Raw genomic sequence first — 9,090 nt, forward strand, 5'->3', positions numbered from 1 at the left:
ACATTTAAAATTATATGAGAGAATAAGACATCTTCACTAGCTAAAATGAATAACTAAAATTTTTTTCTTATAATGAGAAATATTAGTTATTTTGACTAGATGGTTTTACTTGCTAAGACATAATTTGTTGTAGTGTTTAATGCTATGGTAGAAGAGGATGGATTTTGATGCTTGTATTTGTTTCTTGTCCAGGGAACTGAGTTCTCTCACATCAAAGGGATCAAAATGGCCATCCTGGAGGTATCGGATGCCAGAGGTGAGACAGACCTGCCTGGAAACCTTGCTGTTATGTTAGAGGAGACTCTTGCTCTGGAAGGGCTTGCTGACTTTCCCACAGCTTTTATGGTACTATTTGGACTTCTTTATGTGCTCATCATTGAAAACCCAAAAGAATGGAGATACACATTTGAAACTGTGCAGAAAATAATCCTGCTTTTTGGCGAGCAGAGCTCTCCTCGAACCTTGTCACTGAAAAACTGCCAGCTGAAGGCCTAGGCTATTCAGGAATGCAAGTTCTGCCTTGGCATTGTACCTTGACTAACCCTTTCCAGTTTATTCAGTAAATCCTTGATGTACATTTAAGCAGCTTTAAGATCTTTTAAAAAATGTTTTTTTTTTGTTTGTTTGTTTTTTAATTTTTTGTGGTTATGTATATTTTATCTTTTTGTATATTTCAAGGTTCAGGTTGTCTTAACAGTGTTGGGTACAAATACCTGCTACTGAACAGAGGTCACTAACTCTATCTTGTTCAAGTGGTAATGTTGTGGGGCTATGTTTTAAATATAGTATGTTTTATTTTTAATTTTTTTCAGAAACGGAAAAGGTTCAGAATACTCCCCAGAATACTCAGGTTCAGCCTTAGCATAATCTAGCATAGTTTTTTTAAGTCTACACTTAAAAAGTAATGTTTTTTCCACATGAATTAAATGTTACATGAGCAGTTTTGCCTTTCAGATTACTGACTTTTGGCAAGAATTGTGCTGAGTAATATTTTCATGAGAAAATTATTTACACATTTGAAATCAAGTAAGTTCGGTGCATCATTTTTTTTAGTGTAGCTGTCTTGTGTGAAAACTGCATATTTAGTAATATGTTTTGTAAGAGTGCAGACTGTAACTGATTGTGCTAATAAATCTTTAAACATATTGATGTGTCTTTATTTTAGCAGTTTTAAATTAACATAGTTCAGTTTTCCAGTGTATTGCTCTTGCCATATACAACAAACACTTCTGTTTGTTAGTCTAACTAAAATATTTTAGTAACAAAATTCAAAGCGTTTTTTAGTTGGCAAGTCTAACATGAAATTTAGAGTTACCTTTACTTGATATAACAAGTTCTTCCAACGTAAAATATTAGGTTATGATCTGAAAGAAATTTAAGCTGAGGAAGTTGAGGTGACTTAGCAACTTAAATTTAGCTAAACTTAAGACTTGTTATGTCAAATTAAATTTCTAACTGTGGGGAACAACTCAGTCTTAAAGTTGTACTAACTTGTGATGAAATTAGCTTCATTTTACAGTGTACTGCTAGAGCTAGACAGCTTACTAAACAATAGTTGCAAGCAAGCTGACTAGCTAGTTAGTTATTACTTAGGTAGGTAACTGTTCCTTAAATAACACAACAAGCACGAAAGAGGCTGTGGCATGCGCCCGCCCCCCGGGCCCCGACGATGACGGCCGCGAGAGCCGGCAGGAAGACGGGGCCCGAACACACAGCGGCGACGAACCTTGGCGAGGACAGCAGGGAGAGAGCCGCGAGTGTGGAGGGGGCGGAGCGCAAAGCCCGAGCTCCGCCGACGAACGCGGGTCGTGAGGAGGACGAGGACGATGGTGCCGGCTACGAGAGGCACCAAGGCGAGGAGGGAGTCCCGAGCTCCGCCGCCCGGGTCCCGCCCCCTGTGCCGCAGCGAGGCCGCTTCAAGATACCTTATGTTCGACCCGGGCGGCCGCGCTGCAAGCTGGGGGCGGTGACGGGGAGGCGGAGCAGCGAGCTCTCGTTCCCTCTCGGCTCGGGTGCTCACGCTGCCCTTAATGAGAGCCAGAGCGTGAGCGCCTTTTAAAGAGCTGAGAGGGAACAGAGCGAGAGAGAGGGACGAGCAGCAGCAACAAGGACTGAAGAGCTGAAAAGCTGTGAGGATAAAGGACTGAAAAGTCTAGCTGACTGAAGCCACTGAAAAGTGGCCAGCCTAGGTTTTGTGTTTTGTATTGATTTGATGTCTGAGTTTGGTGTGAATTAAAGTAGATATGGCTGCTGCAAACCTGAATCCTGCCTCCAGCGTCCTCCTTGAGCCTGGGGTAGCACATGCCGTGCTACAGAGGCAAACACGCTGGACCATGTTTACACTAATATTTCTGAGGCCTACCAGGCGGAGCCCCTCCCCACCTCGGCTACTCAGATCACATTCCTGTAATGCTGATACCCACATACAGACTGCTTGTCAGACGCTCCAAACCAGTCCAGAAGCAGGTGAAAACCTAGCCAGCAGGAGCCATCTCTGCTCTTCAAGGCTGCTTTGAGCAAACTGCATGGGGCATGTTTAGGGAGGCTGCCACTGCCACTGATTCTGTTAACCTGGATAAATATACAGCATCAGTGACTGGCTATATCTGCAAATGCATTGATGATGTTACTATCTCCAGGACCATCACCACATGCAAAACTCAGAAGCCGTGGATGACTGCTGAGGTGCGCACGCTGCTGAAGGCCCATAACTCAGCCTTTAGAGCGGGTGACAAAGCGTCCCTAAGAACAGAGAGGGCCAAACGGTCACAAGCTTTCAGAGAGGCGAAGTGTGCACACGCTCAAAGAATCCAGGGACCCTTCCAAAAATACCGGTGACAGAATTTCTTCAAGCAGAATAGCAGAATATCTTCAACATCTTGCTAAGCAGTGCCATTGTTCCAGCGTGCTTCATGGCCACCACCACCGTCCCCATGCCAAAGGAAATCTCCAGTGTCTTGCCTCAATGACTATCGCCTCGTTGCACTCACACCCATTATCATGAAGTTCTTTGAGAGGCTCGTAATGAGGCATATCAAGACCCAGCTGCCTCCTTCACTGGACCCTCTGCAGTTTGCATATCGCTCCAACTGCTTTACAGATGACACCATAGCGATCACTCTTCATCTGGCCCTCACTCATCTTGAGAAAAAGGACACTTATGTTAGAATGCTGTTCATAGACTTCAGTTCATCAGTCAATACCATAGTTCCTCAGCATCTCATTGGAAAGCTGAGCCTGTTGGGCCTGATCACTTCCCTCTGCAATTGGATCCTGGACTTTCTTACTGAGAGACCTCAGTCAGTCCGGATTGGGAGCAGCATCTCTAACACCATCACACTGAGCACTGGAGCCCCCCAGGGCAGTGTGCTCAGTCCACTGCTGTTCACTTTGCTGACTCACGACTGTGTGGCAGTTCACAGTTCTAACCACATCACAAAGTTTGCTGATGACACAACTGTGGTTGGTCTCATCAGCAAGAACAATGAGTCATCATACAGAGAGGAGTTGTGGCAACTGACAGACTGGTGCAAAGTCAGCAACCTATATCTGAATGTGGACAAAACAAAGGAGATGGTTGTTGACTTCAGGAGAGCACAGAGTGACCACTCTCCGCTTACCATCAACAACTCCCCTGTGGAGATCGTTGCGAGCATCAAGTGAACACCAAGTTCCTTGGTGTTCACCTAGTGGAGAACCTCACCTGGACCCTGAAGACCAGCTTCATAACTAAGAAAGCCCAGCAGTGTATCTATTTACTGTGGAAGTTAAGGAAAGCTCATCTCCCACCCACCATCCTTATCACATTCTACAGAGGTACTATAGAAAGCATCCTGAGCAGCTGCATTACTGCCTGGTTTGGGAATTGCACCACCTCCGACCGCAAGACCCTCCAGTGAATATTGAGGACAGCTGAATAGATCATCGGGGTCTCTCTTCCCTCCATCACGGACATTTACACCACACGCTGCATCCGAAAAGCCACTAGCATTGTGACTGACCCCACACACTCCTCACACGAACTGTTCTCTCTTCTGCCATCTGAAAGAAGGTACCGCAGCCTTCGGGGCCCCACAGCCAGACTGTGCAACAATTTCTTTCCACAAGCCATCAGATTCCTCAACTCCCACCACATGAATTGAAGGACACCCACACAGACCCACACACACACATATACATAACAACATGACACTAACTCACTCCCCACTTTTTACAGTTCCAAATTATGTCAGAAACACTGTATTTAAATATAATTGCTGCATTTCACTGAAATACTTCATTTGATATAACTGTAGATCTGACTACTTGCATTCAGCACTTTTTGTTTCCTCAACAATATCTGACTTGCATTTTTGCATATTTTACTTTACATTTTAGCTGCTGTAATTACTGTATCAACCAAATACTGTATTCCATTGCTGCTCTAGTTGCTACCTCAGTGGCTGCTATGTTCATATATACTAGGCTATCTGCTAAGCTGCTAATGGGTCATAGTATGCATAGATATACATACCTAGACACCACGTTGCCTGTTGTTCTCTATGTGAGGCGATACGTCTGCGCGTCCGCCATGTTAGTGCGGTCAAGATCCGCTTGTGAACAAATTCACTTGTATTGAGAGATGATAAGTCTCAGGACTAAATCGGCCACAACTTCCTTATTACTCAACCGATTTTCACCAAATTTGTTTTGTTATAATCCTCAGACACAGATTAATCTCAGTTGCATGGACTGCTCTCGGTAGCTTTTATTTCTTTATTAACTGATCGTGCTAATTATCTGTCCGGACCAGCGGGAAAGTATTCAGTCTGCACCTGACGTGAGTTTAGCCAAGCTCTAGTAAAAACACAATCAGCAAATCCATCAATGTGTGAATCACTTCTAATCTGTATACACAGAAGAATGAAGCTATGTTGGCTTCCTATTCGCCAGCTTCTTGTTTGAGTTTTCCCGTTCCACCTTAAATGGTGCAGCAGTCACTTTCTGGTGCGTGAATCTGCACAATTTAAGGTGGAACGGGAAAATTTGAATAAGATGCTGGCTGATGCACCATTTAAGGTGGAACGGGAAAATGCAAAAAAGAAGCTGGCTGATGCACCATTTAAGGTGGAACTGGAAAATTCAAACAAGATGCTGGCTGATGCACCATTTAAGGTGGAACGGGAAAATTCGAAAAAGAAGGTGGCTGATGCACCATTTAAAGTGGAACAGGAAAATTCAAACAAGCTGGCAAATAAGAACCTCAGGTTCGTATAATAAGGTGCTAATCTATTATAAATATCTACACGGATTAAAGAGTGTATTAAATGAAATATGCCTAATATAAAACAAGATCAGGTTTCACATCAACAGGTTCTCTGTGCATCACCAACCACACGGCCATATATCTACACATAAACCTCACACAAACAATACGAATCACACAAGCATGAGTGTGGATCTCTGCGTTCCCACCGTTATATAATCCTATCCCACTTTCTGAGTGCAATATTATTGAAATAGTGTATTTTTGGACAGTATCTTCCTTAAACTGCCGCTCTGTAATGGTAGTGAGTGCTGTCCAGCAGCGATGTTGACCACCCTAAAATGGCGGCGCCGTTGACGTGCCAGGCTGAACCCAACGCGGCGTCTAGGTATGTATATCTATGATAGTATGTTACATCCTCCATTGCACAACTCCAGATAATCTCAGTATCATGTACTGCCTGTGTTCTGTTTTGTATTTATTTTAAGTCTTTCGAGTTTATTTATTGTACTGTATTGTCTGCATTGTGTATATTGCATGGGTCTTGCTCTTGTGTTCCTGTGTTGCACCATGGTCCTGGAGGAATTTGTTTCGTTTCGTTTCACTGTGTACGAGCTGAAATTAAAATAAAGCCTTGACTTGACTTGAAGTTAACTAACATGGCAGAAAAGAATGCATTTGTAAAATGCATTTGTTTATTACAAGGTTGCAAATTAAGTCTGATAAGTGGGGAGACCAACATCTGGGATGTGTCTAGCCATCATACAGTGGTTCATACATGAAACTAGGTCAATCAATCAATCAATCAATCAACCTCTATTTAAACTCGGAGTACACTGAGAGAGACCTTCATTTACAATGTAGTCGAGCCAATACCGAAATCAGGGATTGAGAAGTTAAATAGTAAAACATAACAAATGCCAAAAAGTAATAAGAGTCATAGTAGTGAATAAAAAAATAATCATAGTAAATAAATAATATAATCAATAAAGAGTTAAAATTACAACAATCTAGTAACTTAAAATAAGGATAAATAAAAAAATAGAATTAATAAAAAAGAATAAAGAAATAAACGATATAAAACAATAGATTGGAAACATTAAAATAAATGAGAATAGAATAATGAAAATTTAACAATAACTAAAAACAAACCAAAAATCACTTTACAAGTTAACTAAAATCAAGAAGAACAGTTGCAGGCTGATTGGAGGTGGTTAGAGAATAAAAGGTTAAAATGTTCATGTGACACAGGTAAGGTAAACACCTACAGTTAGAATCATCATATTATTGTGATATCTAATGCAAACACAAACAATATTATTAACAGGAATTATAATGTCATGTATTATCTGTACATATTGTAGCATGCAAGGTGCAATAGGCGTGGCCTATTGTCCGTAAATGTTTTACGGAAAAATAATGGTAATGCGACTCTTACGGTGCCCATGCACGTTTTTTTTTTCATTGTCTTGTTCTCGTGTCTCTCTCTTGTTCCACCTATTCTTATACTAGGACTAGAGCCAGAAGTATTCTGGTTGGTAGCGGCAGGGGGCGCTCCAGCTATACAAAAGTCGGAGGAAAGTAAGATAGTGGTAGGTCATACTGTAAAAGCCAATGTTTTGCAAGCATTTGAATAAGATCCTGAAGCTTGTAGACAGGTTTCGAGCTCATGCAACAAAAAACCCTGCCATACTTATGTAGAATGTGCTCGAGAGAAGGGTGTGTATGATAAGAGGCTTGCTGCTTAATCACCACTTTTGACTGGTTAGGAGGGTTAATGTGACTGAAGGAGTTTAAATGTAGTTTGCCAGAGAGAAATGTTGAACATATAAATGAAAAAAGTCACATCTTCAGCTGATGCTGATATTTTGGCTGACGAATTTGTCTCCCAAACTAGTGTTTCCGCCTTCAGCATGCGGGGATTAGGCTATTACATCACTGTCTGGGTGATGGCTTTCAATATTTGTGAAACCCTCTCAGTGTTCTGCTCATAGTGTTGCACGTTCTGGTTCAGAAGATCAATGCTTTTATTGCAATGAGTTAGGATACTTGATTGCTAATTGTCCTGCTTAGGCCAAGAAAGAGCAAAAAAAAATTATCATGTCCGCCTTGTGAAAGTGTGGCTTTAGTCCAAACCAGTTTCACTTTGAATGAATTGGATTTGAGTTCTTCTGTAGGCTGGACTAAAGTCTGATTGTACATATAGCCCCTTTTTGTTTTGGAAGGCTCTGTTTCACTCTATGAAGGTGTTGATGGAAGTAGCAGGTTAAAATTTAGCAGGAAACTAAATACTTGCCTTTGTTTTACTTTCTGTGATAACACTTTTTTGTGCAGTGAATATATTAATACAGGAGGCTGGAAAAGGATATGCTAAAATACCACTGTGTTGTCTTTTCTATCATCCGATTTGGTTTCTGGGTTCGTAAAAGTGAACATTTGTTCTGAAATGCCAGTATATGGTATTTCGTTTATTTATGGCAATGATCTTGCTGGTGGGAAGACGTCTTTTCCTTCCTGAGGTCACTGACAACTTTTATCCAGCCTGAGCAAAATGATTGATTGAGCTGTGAATTTCCTTCTGTGTTTCCTGCCTGTGTAGTAACGCGAACGTGAGCTCGCAAGTTCAAAGAAACAGTTAATTTGTCTGATATATTTTTAATGTCTGACTGTCAGTCTGATTTGAGTTCTGTTTCAGATCCAATACACAGAAAGCAGACATCAGTGAAAACCTTTGGGGAGTCTGTAGTTTCAAAGGAACAATTTGAAAAAACATTTGACTGCTTGTTACATTCATAACGATTTATCTGAAGCTGTCTGATATTTATAGTGGAAGCATAGAAGTTTACTGCTATCACTCTATGAAATAGAGTCTTAAATAAAATAGTAATAAGCATGTGTTACACAGATGGACTATCACTGCAGTAGTTAAACTAAAAACTAAACTAAACTGAAAACTAAATTCTTCCTGAATTGGTATTTGTACACTTATCTGATACACCACTACATGTGCTTTAACTTTATTCTCAGCTTTCAGATTTTGAGGCTTTCAGGGCATTCAAAGCACTAAGAAGGGGATGCCCCTGTATTTTGGACTTGTATTTTAGTGTTATATTTAGAGAAAACAAACTACGTCAATCCAACACCAAAACTTCATCCCAGCTTTAAATCATGGTTGACTGAGTGTAATGGTGTGGTCCTGCTTTGAGAGGGCAATAAATTCCAAGCTGTAACAGGAGATTATGCCACAGAATGTCATGCCATCTGTGATCAAAAACCAAAAAAAGGTTGGTTCATGAAATGGGAGCAAACCAGCAGTAGAGTGCCAGAAATTTGATATTTTAGAATTACAAAGTAGGCCCACTTAAATGCTGACATCCCAAAATACGCAAAACTATTAAACTATTTAAAAGGATCTTTATAGAGGAATTTGCCAAAATGCTGACCTTACCAACTATCTTGCTGTGACACTGAAACCAAGACATTAGTGAATTGTACATAAAATATATTAATAAAGCACAAAATATATTGTTCTACTATGGTTTTGTTTAGCACAGGATACATTGTTTGATCATAGTTAAATAGTAAAAGATAAACAATTTGATGAATGGTTTGATATGGTTTATCACTATGTGATTAACACATAGTTTTAAAGGGAAGAGAAAGATTTCTCAGACCAACAAGATGGATCAGTTGTAATTGTTTTGCTGCATATTTGTATATTTACCATCATTCTTTTCTTTTTGGCTTTTGCCTTCCATTTAACCTACTGAAAGATTTTGCTTACATAGTTACAGCTTTCAATACATAGAGGTCCAGTCTGTGCTGCACCCTGGTTCTCTTCAGCT

Source organism: Colossoma macropomum, unplaced genomic scaffold (assembly GCF_904425465.1).
Source record: "Colossoma macropomum unplaced genomic scaffold, Colossoma_macropomum, whole genome shotgun sequence".
NCBI lineage: Eukaryota > Metazoa > Chordata > Actinopteri > Characiformes > Serrasalmidae > Colossoma > Colossoma macropomum.